This window comes from Hippopotamus amphibius, chromosome 4, assembly GCF_030028045.1.
Source record: "Hippopotamus amphibius kiboko isolate mHipAmp2 chromosome 4, mHipAmp2.hap2, whole genome shotgun sequence".
Classification (NCBI taxonomy): domain Eukaryota; kingdom Metazoa; phylum Chordata; class Mammalia; order Artiodactyla; family Hippopotamidae; genus Hippopotamus; species Hippopotamus amphibius.
In genome coordinates this window covers 110,420,445-110,434,830 of record NC_080189.1, presented here as the reverse complement: position 1 = coordinate 110,434,830, position 14,386 = coordinate 110,420,445, and the positions used below count along the sequence as shown (strand labels likewise).

The following is a 14,386-nucleotide window of genomic DNA, read 5'->3' as shown; positions in this document are numbered from 1 at the left end:
ATGAACCAGCATGGACCAGAGGAGCCTGAATGGTTGTAGAAGACAAGGAATTGAAGATAAAAAATTCTCAAGAAGGTGAAGGATGTTTTCCATCTGAAATAGAGATAAGAATTTTCAAAATATGGGACAGAAGTATTAGGTACAGTGCGTAGGAGCTGAAATGAAGGAAGCAAGCACTGAGGGGAGAAGTAAGACAGCGAAAGCCGCAGAACGATTGGGGTGAAAAGATGCACAGGAGGAAACCTCAGGAAAAATAGCAGAAATTTTTAAACATTCACAAGTGGAAACATTGATGTCTGAATCACAGCAGTTCTTCAAAAAAAAAAAAAAAAGAAAGAAAGAAAAAGAAAAACTAAAAGAGGAGAGGAACTTTTAAGATCCACTTTCTTAACAAATTTCCCGAATACAGTACAGTGTGGTAACTGTAGTGACCATGATGTACATTTGACCCCCACAACTTACTCATTTTATAACTGGAAGCTTGTGCCCTTTGACCAACATCTCTACTGGTGATAATTGTGTTTTCTAAATAAAAATTTTTGAATGAATACTTAAATATCTTGGACTACTTTTGATATTTAATATTATTTATTATTCATTACAATGTATAAAACTTCTAAAAAATTATCTTTTATAATTTATTCTGATATTAATGAAGATGGAATATATGGAAAGTAGAACTCTACATTGAACTATTTTATTCAGGGTTATTTACTGCTTTTAAGCAATGTAGTTTAGAGAATTTTTAATTATTCAAGCAGTTATTTTTTTTAAGAGGTTTGGGAGAATTGATGTTAAATAAGAGGCTTTTTGATCAGTAATAGTGACATATCTGCTTACTTAGTGAAACGTTCTGCCTGTCAAGACTAAATTCTTTGAGAGCAGAGATCCGAATGCAGTGTCCTGTTCATCATTACTTAAGCTTGAACCTAGCAGGCGCTCAGGAAAACATCTTGTCATTGACCTCTGCTCCATTTCTGGAGAGCTTGCCGTGGCGAAACATACAGCAATTGATTTGATCGGGATGCCCCGAGAGTTTGCTGTCTGATTCCCCTCTGCCTCTAGAAAGTAAAATCACCAGTTGCATACCTACTGTGTACTTAAATCGCACATCTACTCAATAATCAAGAACAGATGGAATTAGCTGATATAAAAGAGCATGCTTTTCCCTCTCCACCCACAAATACAAAGTAGAAAAATAGAATTCTCCGTCATTTATTTTTTCTAACGAGGACACCTTCAGATGTATTAGTCAAACTTGGAGTCACTCCAACACTAACACTTATGTCTAAATTTAGAACTAATGAACTGTTTGCATGTACCAAACTAGAAAGCCCATATTCTCTCCGTTAGCATCAAGGCACTTTTCTTCAGCATAAATCTATTGCCAAAGAGAATATTAATGCTTCTTACTTAGTGTTACTGGCTCACAAACTCAGACTTCCTTAAAGTGCTTGGGAAAAGCACCAACATATTCAGCAGGAAAAACAAAGAGTTTGTAGAGAAAACTGGCTTTAGAGAATCAGAGATCCCTCCATCTAAGTGGGTCTCTAAAGGTTCTCCAGCCCAGCATCCCTTGCCTGCTCATTTCTTTCTTGGGTGATTATCCAACCCTCTGAATACCTTCCCTGACGAGACACTCCCATCCGCCTTTTACTAGCTCTGCTTGGCAGCCCCCGGCCAAAACCAAAATCCTTTTCGCTGTTGCCTCCTGGAGCACTTCAGACTTGCTCCTTTGGATGTACAGGTTGATAGCTCGTTCAGGGGACCCTCTTTTAATGCTTAATGACAACCACCACGGCTCCTCCCCCTCCAGCATCCTATGCCCTGCATCCCAGCCCTCTCTCCTCCAGGCTAAAACGCCAGCTCAGGTGCCCTTCCTCAACTGCTCCCATTTCAAGTTGCCTTGTCATCCCCGCCACACTTTTGTTATGCTCCAAATAAGGCAACTTTCCTACCAAGGGCATGTGACTTTTAAAAGAAGTTACATGTGGAAGAGACACGAAGAACAGATTGTTAGGGAGTGCAGTCAGAACCGCCCCCCCGCCCCCAACTAACGGTTATGGCTGAAATGAGTGATGATTAAAATAGTACAGTGATGTGGAGGGGAGGGAGTAAATCCCTGACTATTTTATTTACAGGATCAAAGGAAGTGATGATCACTTTGATGGGATGAGACCACAGGGATGAAAAAACTCAAGGATACCCTCAAGACCTACTTTGGGAGGTTAGCAGATGATACCATTCAACTTAAATCAGAACATAAAGGGTAGAGTAAATTTACTTGTAGGAGGAAGTGCACAGTACATTGAATGTGTTTTCTTAGAGATGCTTATTAGAATTGCTAGAGAGAGAAGTTTTTCCAAGTTATTAAGATATCTGTATGCTGCTTACATGTTAAACATCTCAGAGCGGAGTCTACTCTCCCAAGCCTAGACCATCATATGCAGTGCTTAAAAAATTTAAAACGTTGAAAATGAAACTAAGCCCTTCTTTCCTTAACTTTCTGCCCCATTTTCACAATCACAGTCACCACCATCCAGTCAATCTTTCGCGTTAAAAAAAAAAAAAACTGTGGTATTGTCCTGTGATTTGTCTTTTTTCTTTAACATTCAGTCAATTATCAAACATTATTAGTCTCAAAAAAGTTTGTTTACCAACTCTGGATGTTTTTCCCCATTGTGATGCCATTCCATTAGATTTGTCACTTGCCATTAGTCTTCAGCATGGTGTGTTATTTCATAGCTTCTTACCTGTCCTTTTGACTAGGATCTCTGTCCAGTGGCATCCTGGAGACGGCTTGGGCTGTCATGCAGAAGCCCACGGCTGAATGTTCATGAATTTTGTGAGCTGGGTGTCAAACGATTGCTAGCTTGAAATTAACTATAGTGGGAGAATTTACATATGGAAATCCACCACTGCAAATTAAGGCTTGGATTTTTGTTTTTTGCTTTATCAGAATACTAACACTCTTGCGCGTCCAGTCTGCCTACCACACTGGTATCAGAATTCTCTTCTTCCAAAAGCAAAGACAGCACTGGCACGACCCAAGAAAACGTGAAGAGTGATTTCTATAAATGTAAGACTTTGTCCGAAATACTGGTGAATGCAGGAGTCTGATTTCAAGGTATTTCTATGTCAGAACATTAAAGATTCATTTACAGAAAAGCACACTCCCACATAGGCTTCTCTGTGGATACTTAAAGATGGTGGCCACCCTTGTCCTGATGAAGAAACAGGTGCAGATTCACCTTCACGCAGGCTGGAGGGTCTCCTCCCAGACAGACCCATTCAATGGCTCTTTTACACATGACCAGGCATCTTGATTACATGTTTCCTTGTGTCCTGTGTCTTATTAATCAATTGATGTATCGTAAGTTTGACATCCAGAGAGGAAGGCGATTCCTGACGTTGGATAGAGTTCTTTCCTCCTTGTCTTCTGTAAAGCCACTTTATTCTTCTCAAGTAAATATCCTTGTTACATTCAGGATCTCTTATGTGGGGGAGGAGAAAATATCTGTGACGACGTGATTTGCTCAAATATTACCAAAAAGTAATGTTGATTTATTTTTAAACCTGCGAAGCTGATTCTCACGGTGAGATGAAGACATGAGGTCAGCTGATATTCTATGCCTTCATCCAGTTTTCTTCAGTTGACCGCATATCACAGACAATTCAGACTCCAGAACTTTTCTGTGTAGCCAGACAGTTTCTATTTGAACTCTCTGCTGGTTTTGACTATTGGCCGACTGCTCATTTTACTTATAAATGTATCATTTATTAACAGTTGACATTATAATTTGATCTGGTCTGATCAAAATGTCCTTCTACTACTCTCTCTGGTCACACAACTTATTTTTGTTTGTGCTCTGTTTGAGGTAAATCTTTGGACTCTCTCTTTCAGCTTATTATATTAGCACTATTACATTTTGGCTTACAGGATTTTACATATTTCACTGCTTTAAACTGTACGGGCTTTCTCATGCCCAAAGGAATATTTGCTTTAAAATCTTTTTAAAACAAAAATATATGAGAAGCTCTGGGGTGAGGACAAGGCATCCACATTATTTTACACACTGGAGTCTGAAAACCGTGGTCCTATACATCAGGATAATAGCCAAACGCTCTCATATGAGACACAATTCTCCTTCATTATCCAACTCTTATCATCTTAACTACCTTCAAAATCCCATTTTCAGTCATATTCACCCTACAGTGTTTTGAAATATCGAATTTCTCAATTTGTTCACTGCTCTCTAATCTCTGGGCATATTAGGTGTTTTAACGTTTTCATAAATTCTCATCTCTGAGTTGAGAGGCTTTTCTCTGTATTACTGCAAAATGTGGTTTGCAAATATCACCTCCTCAGAAAATAATAGCAGCTAACACTTATCCAGTGCTCCCAGCATGTTGCCAAGTCCTTCCAAGGATCATCTCATTCAATCCTTCCCCCGCATTTCCAAGAGGAGGCTGTAAGAGGACAAACACGTAGCCCTGACCCTCCCGGTCACCTGCGTGAGTTTCCACAGAGCCAGATCCAGTCCTGGGGGCCCGAGCGCTGGATCCACCGCCTCCATCCCTCTCCGCTGCCTTTTGCTACAGTTTCTTTATGGCAATCATCGAATTCTAACATGATCGCCTTCATGTACTTACCCAGCTATTTCTGTTCTGGTTTTCCCTATCGGAAGCTATGCTTCACTACCATATGGACTTTGATGCCTGGGCCCAGAAGAGTCCCTGGTACATGGAAGATGCTCAGTAAATAGTTCTTGGATGGATGGATGGATGAGTGGATGGAAGGAAGGAAGGACAGGTGGATGGGTGGTAGATGGAATGTGGATGGATGAATGGGTGAATAAACGGGGGGAGAGGAGGATGAAAGGGCAGATGGGTGGATGGCGGACAGAATGAAGCTACTCTTATCTGGGTCTTTACTTTCAGTGGGTGGGGGGACACACATCTAAACAGATATATAAGCTTTCTCCTCTTTTCTCTCTGGGGGTAACCAGTTTGAGGTAATATCGTGCTTCTTAATGTGTGGTCTGCAGAACAGAAGCACCAGAATAAACGGGGGGCTTATTAGAAATCCAGAGCCCTAGACTGCACCCAGGCCCGCCAAATCAGAATCTTTGCTTTAACAAAATTCCCAGCTGCTCCCACGTACACTGAAAGCTGAGCATTTTGGGGGCCATCTTTTTTTTTTTTTTTTAATGAGAGGTGAACAGGAAAGAGCTCAGACTTACACCTGAGAACACCTTTGAATTAAGAAGCCAAAAATTCTTTTGGTTTCAATTTAGAAATGGGATTTTAATTTTCCCTATGTTCTGAATGTGAAAATAATAAAAAATTTAATACCATGTAATACGGAAAAAATTCTAAGACGGTCATAGAGAACTAAGCGAAATTAAATCCTTTTCAATGCTCTAAAAAGATGATTTTTTTAAAAAGGGATACAATTCATTGGCATTTCTAACAGACTAAATGTTATTTAAAAATTAAAATTACTTTTGCAAATCTCCTTAAATACTAAAAATGTGATTTACTAAAAATAATTTTCGAATCCAATAGAAAAATACGAAAAGAAATGGGACTGCATTATTTCATGCAGTTTCTGCATTTATTCTCCTTATGTTTGTTCAGATTATGTGTACAAAGGATAATAAATAGGTAAGAATTAAAAGTGAATAATTCAGGGAGGGTTCTGGGAAGATGGCGGAGTAGGACGCGTCAGGAATCTATTTCATCATCCGGACAGTAATTGCACTGGCAGGATCTGTCTGATGTAACTATTTGGAGTCTATTGAAGGCTTGCAATTTCCGGGGGAAGAACTGGATGGTAAATTGCAGTCACCTGTGGTCAATTTCAGCTCACAGCACAGTAGCGGCTACCTACCCCCCACCCCCAGCTCCTTAGTAGACACCTGTCCAAGTGTTCCTGGAGAAATTGCACTCAGCAAGCAGGAGCCAGGGTGGCCAAAAAGGACCCTGTCCTCTAAATATCAGGGATCTTGCTGCGGTCGCTGCTTCTGATCAGAGGCTCAAAGAGGCAGCGCCACTGTTGTCGCGGACCCCTCCCTCACACCCAGACCATCTGACCTGACGTCCAGCGGATTTAAAGCACCAGCACCCTGCTTTTCCATCCTTCATTCTTCTCTTTTGCCCCCTTTGGAGGCAGACATTAACTCAAGAAGTTAATCCTAACTAGAGGCCCATCCTAACTAACTTGTTATCAGTTTCTTATCCTTGTGTCTTTACTTGGCCATTGTTTATGGAGAAGAGGGTCATAAAAATGCCTTTCCTCTGCTAATTTCTCTAATGTATGATTACTTTATTCATGATAATGAAATATTAATACAAACACTAAGCACACTTTTATTGAGTAATTACTCTATAGGTTTATCTTATTTAATCCTGACCATAACTCGAGAGATGGGTTATGTGGTTCAATAATTTGTATAGATGAGGTCCCTGATGCTTAAAAGAGTATGTAATTTACCCAAGGTCACAGTTAATTAGGACCAGAGTTAGATTGGACCCAGTCTGGCTGGCTCCAAAGTTCCTGGTCATAAACTCTGAAATCAGATTAAGGACAAGGAAGGGACTTTGAAGAACGGCTTTTCACCAAAAGGACCATTTTAATGCTGAGAAATCTGCAGTTTTGGCCAGCCAAGGCATACAAGAATTGTGGAGGGTCACTCATTCTATTTCTGGGAACTAAACACCTGAGGTATTTTCAAAAAGGAAGGGCAGTTGCGGAATGGGTTTGAATGGGGCAGGGGGTAGTTTATCGTTTTTGAGCATTGAAAATAATTACATTCTTCAGGAGCAGAGAGCATGAAAAAGTGCCCCTCTCATTACAAGTCCATTGTGAGTTAGCATACATGCCTAGAATGATATGCTTGTTAATAAGAAACAGGTTGTTTAAAATAGACATGGATTATAACCACACTCTTAGTAATGTTCTCTGATTTATAAAAATAAATAATGTTCAGCATAATGATTCCTTTCACTCTTTCCTTGAATTTTTAAGAACCACTGCCTTACTGCTTTATAATTAGTGAAAAATGTCATAAAATTATGCAGAACTCAATCCTTTAAAAATCATTGTTTGCCTAGACTTTAAAATGTTATTCAGTACTGTCATTTAAAAATGGCTTTATGTTTAAATATGCAGATCTGCAAGCAATTAGCTCTTTTAGTGGACTAATTGCTGTTGCTATTTAAAACTAAAATGAGACAGTACAGCTATATCAGTATGAAGAGAAAGACTTCTGCTCTAACATAAATAAATTCATAGAAAGTTTCCTAGGGCGTTTCTAGCTGTTTTTCCCTAGGTACATATTACTTTGGTCAGCTTCTGTTCAGGGCTATTGGCCTCATGATTAATAATCTGAAATTTCTCTAATACAGCTTCAATGCAATTGATGCAGAAGACACAGTGCTGTCAGTTTGGTCATTGATTTTTAAGCTTCACATCCCCTTTGTGTACCAAGTTATTAATCAGTCCCAATGGCTCCACTGGAGATGTGCTGATTAATAAACCCTTCTGATTAACTCCTTGATTTATCCTTGACCCAATTATCATTACTGCGAAAGTGTTAGTCTTTCATCATAACGTACAAGGAATCTATAAGGAGTTCGATAGCCACCAAGGCACAAGCGACACCATTATTTTTCAGACATAAGGGGAATGACCTCCAATGGGATAATATTCAACTCTGTCTCAGAGGTTAGTGAAATGAACAAGGGAAAGTTGCTTCTGGTGGTGTGTTTGCAGAGGTACAGACGCAGCACAGGAGTGAGGCAGCCGAGAGTGGGCTGCTCTGGCTTGGACACTAGGAGATGTGGCTTCTTTCACTAAGACCAGGCGCACTCATGCAAATGCCAGCAAACCATCCTTCCAGAAGACTCATTCCTTAATGTGAACAATAAGGGCGGCAGACAACATGATCTCTAAAATATCAGTGATGTCAGCCCAGTGTTGGGGCAGCTTTCATTCCTGCATCCCCTGGGAACTTTCCTAGCAAAGGATGGGATCATCATTACTCAATGTTTTAATTCTTTGCGACAAGCAGCAGACACCAGCTCTGATGGCCTAGGCTGTACAGGAATTTGTTGTACAAATATCGGATAGCCCATAGAATTTCAGGAGGCACTCAGAGCCATGCTTGGCATCTCCACAGCCGGAAACACAGACACACACACCTCAGCACAGCTCTGTAAGGACACTGCCACCAGACCTCTTGCCATCAGATGCTGCCGTTGTTCCCCCTGCCACCCCAGCACAGGGCATCGAAAGTCACTGCTGGTACCACTTCCTCTACCGCACTCGGAAATCACAGCTTCTCCACCGCAGAAAGTCAGCCAGGCTTCAGGACGCTAGAGGTCTACACTGTGACGCTCTGATTGAGGCTGAGCAGAGGTCTACAGAGCATGCGAATGGACCACAGGTGCCTCCCCACAATGGGATCGGCTGGGGGGGATCTAGCTGGGGGGTCTCTTTAACTGCCCGTCGAACCTCCTGCAAGGTTATCTCTTGTTCTAGGCCCTTCTCAAAAACGCATCCTACCCAGGCACCTGATAATGGGTTGGCATTGTATTTCCAGGTTCAGACTACGCTGGCTCCAATCCCAAAGAGTCTCCCGAGAGCAGAGCGCTTCATTCCTTGTGATAACAGGTGCAAGGTGTAAATGCGTGCTCTACCTTCAGGAGGCTGTCACTGCCCATTCCTGTGCCCAGGCCCCTTTACCAACACCTGGGACACCTTACTTCCTGCTGGAGGCCAGCAGAACACACCATCGCCGAATATTCCACTGTGGCAGTGGGATTATTCTGAGCTAAAGGCAAGTGAGAAGAAACAGATGTAAGAAAAGCTCTCTGTCCTCCCCCATTCGCCTAAAAACAGGACATGAATGTATAAAGGTGTCCCCTCCCCTCTCTTCCAGGAAGGACAGAAGTTAACCAGCAGGGACAACTCTAGACCCTGCTCAGCCCAGAGCCGGCACCAGAGGAATCTACACAATAAACTTTACTTACTAGCCCCTATCTCCTGTTAACTCCCCCATATATTACCTTCCCATCATTTGCTACCCTAGAAACTCAAAGTCCTTTTCTTTTGTCTTGTCACTTCTCTAAAAGTGTACTATTCCTTTGTTAAGACACTATATAAGCCCAAGTTCTAACCACCCTTTTGAGTTACTCATCGCTGAGTTCTCCTGTGTGCATGAGCCCTGTATACGTTAACAAACATCTTTGTTTTTCTCTTGTGAATCTGTCTTTTGTCAGTCTCATTTATAGATTCCCCGGACAGAGCACCCAGGAGGGTAGAAGACAAAAGATTCTCTCCCTTCCCCACATCATTATTTTTCTTTGAGGTAACTGACATAAGTCTTTGGCTCACCCCCTCTTGATCTGTTTTTTCTGTTGGCCAAGCAATTCCCTAATTGACTGCCCATTTATCTCACACCTACAGATACCCTGTCCTTCAGCCCTGGCCACAGATCCACACGCGCCATTCTGTTGCCAGGGCTACTACCTTGCATCTGTCATTTCAGAATCCTGCCACTCCCATGGGTGCTGGGGGCCTTGGGTCCACAGTGACCCACTCGGCTGCCATGCTGGCCACAGGGCAGTGATGCTCAACTGGTCATCAAACAAATAGCCCCTGGATTCCTTCACTGCTTGTGGGGCTGGGATGCTCTCTAGGCCCCCCCAGGATACAGAAGCAACTGGGGGCTTCTCTGGCTCTGTGCAGTAGATCTGTTCTAACACACTGGCTCCCAGAGCTGTCAGTTCTTACTCTGCCAAGGCCATGCTAGCATCTCCACAGTAATACTATACAATGGAGGTTTAATGGACAAAAATTGTGTATATTCAAAGTGTACCAAGTGATGTTTTAACATATATATATAGTGAAATAATTATATAATCAAGCTAATTAACATATTCATTATCTCCCAGTTCACCTTTCCTTTCTGTGTGGGAACCCTTAAGGTCTACCCTCTCAGCAAATTTCAAGAACACAAGTCTTGTTATATACAGTCACCAGGCTGCACATTAGCTCCCGGAGCTCATTAATCTTTTAACTGAAATGTTGTACCCTTTGACCAGCATCTTCCCATTTCCCCAGCCCCTAGCAACCACCATTCTATGTGGTATGTGTATATGTTATATAGGCATACATATACACACACAGGACAGAATATTAATTAGCCTTAAAAAGGAAGGAAATCCTGCCATTTGGACAACATGGATGAACCTAAGGACCTGATGCTAAGTAAGTTAAGCCAGACACAGAAAGACAAACATGGCATGATCTCACTTACATGTGAAATTTAAGGAATTCACACTCATGGAAGTCATTGTTTCTTCAAGGAGACAGGCAATGGCATATTAGCTTTTCATCCCTGCAGTTCACACTGTTGAGATTAAACCTCCCTGCAAAGCTGAGCTGCGGCTTAAGAGAGACACTATATTTAATAATACACATTGGTGGCCATTATCATCATTATTTTAATGTTTTAGTGTCCTCTTAACTTTCCCACTTTTCCCCCTTTTAGTCTATCCCATAATCCTCTATTGCACCTAATTCCAAAAGAGTAACACACACACACACACACACACACACACAAACACACACACACACATCCCAAAGCGTGTTTGCTTAGAATTTCTGTCTGGGTTCACGTAATGCATTGAGAATTGATTTCATAAACATAGTCACCACACTGTACATTAGGTCCCAGAATTGATTCCTTCCTACAAGAAGGCGGCCAAGTGACCTTGACTGTTACCCGATCAACAGGGGACGGAAGACAATGTGTTTTTCCTTCTTCTCTAAGATGCGGGCCTCCCTTATAACTCAGGTTCCATGCTTTTAGAGAGGACTCCTTCGCTCCTGCACGTGTGGAACTGTGGTTCCTGGGTCTTATTCGGGTCCCAAGAGCTACGGTTACAAAAGTGAATACAGAAGAAGGAACATACATTATTGCTGAAATGTCATCGAGGGAGGAAGAACTAACCTGAAAATGGCACGTAGGGGAGAAAATGGGGAGAGAAGAACGGCAGGCTCTTTAGAAATGAAGGACAATTAGTCAAGAGTGAACAGTTAGGATAAAAGGAACTCCATCTGGCCAACAGAAAGACCTTTTATCCAAAAGATGGTCTTTTTCTTTCCACAAAGTTCTTTCCTACCATCCAGGCAAAACCCGTGAGTGCCTTGCATCCATTACACAGGTCTTGCTTTCATCCCCTCTGCAATCTCCTTTGTCTGCATCAGTGGCCAGGTGGTCAGCTACCTGAGGCCATTAGACTCAGACTCAAAGCCTGCGCCTCCGCTGCTCCATTGTGGGAGCTTTCTTTCACTCACTTGACCTTGGGCACCTAATTTACAGGACAACACATGATTTATCTGCACTTGACAAAGAGAACACGGTGGACAACAGCTCTGAGAGTGTTCTGGCGTTTGGTTTCTGGTAATCCTGCTGCTCTGTGGGTTTCAAATTCCTATCCTAATCCTTTCAAAAATCTAAGAAGCTGAGGATCCTTCTGGAATTCCCAAGGCAAATACAAAGATAAACCCAGAGAGCATTCATTGACCTTATTTTCTGGACTATTAGAAACATCTAAAATTTATTACCCCTTTGCAGCTCTGCAATACACTGTTTCTCAGGATGTCTGCTACACAGGAAGCAGAAATGAGTTGTCTACAAACATATATAATTCACGTCACATTTACTGCAGGCATGTGGTACTATGTGATCTTGCTGGAGAAGGACATGGCCCCTGGCGTGGGCAGCCCCAGCTCAGCCAGTATGAGGAGCCTTTCTTCAAGTACATGTGGTGCTCACCGGGTGCTTTTAGACCTGCTGGCCTCAGCCTTTGTCACAGCCAAGTACCCTCTTAGAATGCAGAAAGTTTACCTTGATAACCTCATGGGGGTGGACATACAGCCTTACACTCGCGGGTCTAGGGAATGGCTTTTGTACTTTATGACCATTTTGTAAGAGTTAGACTTTATTTCGCAGATGCTTATGAAATCAGTCTCAACACGCCACAAGCAAATTCCATGCCTCTTGTGAAGGTAGAACATGAGACACCAAGTAGTTTTTCTGATTCACATGCAAAAATGCCTTTGTATAGGGAATGTGTCCTGAGAATAATTTATAGAAACTGCAATTCGTTGCCTTTCTTTCTTCCCACCAAAGGACTCTGGCAAAGTTAATATTAACACACACACACACACACAAACTTGTAAGACAGAAAAGATTATTCATTATTAATAAAACCTGAAAGCCAACAGTTCACGTGTTAACCTTTTTGTAAACAGCAAATGTTTCAACACACACGTTGGTGCATAGTAAGTGCTTTGATTTTTGGCAAACGTTATAGGAGAGATGAGAACAGAAAAGAAAGAATCAGGATAACAGGAACATAGAGGCTTGGAGGAAAAGCATGGTATTTTAGTGTGTCATTCTCTTTTGCAATAAACATTGACGTTTTCTTAGCTGATATTTTGAATGAAACATCATCCTAAACGACTTGCTTGCGTTAAGAATGTTTTGTAATCTGACATAGCACCCTGGCTATTATCCATCTACTGAAGGACAATTAGCAGAGCTCAACAATATTAAAACTGGACTTTTCAAGGCATTAAGAAATTAATTATTCATTTTCATTAGTATTGAAGCAACAAGCTATTTTCATTGACACACAGGCAGGGAGACACTTAGGGAATCACATGGGAGGCCTAGATATAGCCAGATGTTGAATTAAAGTTCAGGAGCCCTGAGCAAGATTTCACATCCCTGGAAAATATGTGGTTCAATGTAAGTGGATATCATTCCCTTAATTAGATACTCGTGGGAAATTAAAGGAGCGTTTCTGCATAAGCATGTATGCTGTCCTAAGAGTTCACTGAAAGTAGGATTCTTCTGGCTCACAAGGGAAAGTATTCCTGAGCTAAACGTTCAAAATGAATGTCATATGGGCTTTAGAGCAACTGGTAACCAATAGCTTTAAGCATGGTGACCATCACTGAGGATAAATGATGGGTTTGGGAAAATGGCTCAGGAGTTTCATATTTTTACTTCACGTTGTTCATGTTAGAATCTGTTTCCTTTAAATTCCTTGCATGCTTTGTCCCTGGGGTTAATTCCATAAGAGTGACTTCCCACGTTTTTCTGTTTCACAACAAATTCTGAAATACATTTTATTTTTTCTTAGAAAAACATACATATTTTGCTCATAATCTCTTCTTCTAGCTTATTTAGAAACACTCTTAAAGCCATGAAAGTTAACTTTCAAAGGAAAAATGTTGACCACTATGCATTCAACCATCCCACCCACAGGACAAAGTAATAGAAAGATAACATTGAGAATAAAAATGCTAAATATAAAAAATCCCAAACCCAATAACTCCATGCAACATGCAGTTGGTTATTACCTCCCTGACGAGGGAATCTCCCATTTTAATCAAGGCGCGTATAAACCATCTGAGACATGACACGTTTTAGTTATTTACTTGCTCAAAGTTTCCTTCTAGGGGCAGAGCTGATAGCAAAATGTGGCAAAGAATTATGACCTGTCTGGATTCTACAAAACTTTCGGGCTCAAAACATTTAACTACATATTGATTGATGTAGAGGTGGCTATCCTCTGTCCCCATTAGCTACAGACACTAGTACGGCTTCTTTTCAAATCATCACTCTTCTGTTTTGAGTGAATCCAAAGCTGCACGTCAACGATTACACATTGCCCCTTTTTTGGCTGCGGCATGGACCCGGGCTGAGATGCTCAGCGGAAGTCTCCAGAGAAGCAGACAGGGTTGCTTAGAAACCCAGGCAGTAGTTCTGAGCTGGTGACTTCCTACAAGCATACCTAACCTGATGCTTCGTTTCCCACGCGATGGTGGTGACGATGCGCATCGTTAAGGCCTTCTGGAAACCTCCTTATCTGTCTCCCCTGGGCTCATACATTATCAGCCACATCGCTCCCCACTTTCTTTAGAGAGGCTGAGCGGGCCCTGACTCCAGGGCTCTGCCCCCTCCCCTAGCTTCTCTCTATTTCTTACGGAGACCCGGACCTCAGGCTGGGAGGGCAGCGGGGAGGGGACACGAGTGAGGAAAAGGAAAGGAACCTAAGATCATTTCCTTAACATCACACCTCACGCCCTTGGGTCAGGGGAGTGCGCGTTGTGAAAACAAGCAACCCTCGGGCAAGGCTGCTTGCTTGGCAGAGACAGAGATGCAGGTTCGCGATGCAGAGCCCAGGCTGCAAGTTCTCAGTCCCTGCTTGTTTTCCCGCAGGAGAGGGAAGAAAACCGGAACCCCGCCTGGCCGCATCCTCAGCACGATAGCTGGCTCCCCTCCCTGGAAAGGGCATCGTC

The 14,386-nt window shown here is 42.1% G+C and overlaps 1 pseudogene; it reads right to left on the bottom strand.

Moving 5' to 3' along the window:
• LOC130851923 (eukaryotic translation initiation factor 2A-like) overlaps positions 1 to 13,925 on the bottom strand; it is a 70,667-nt pseudogene extending 56,742 nt beyond the window's left edge.
• Positions 13,926 to 14,386: the final 461 nt, after the last annotated feature.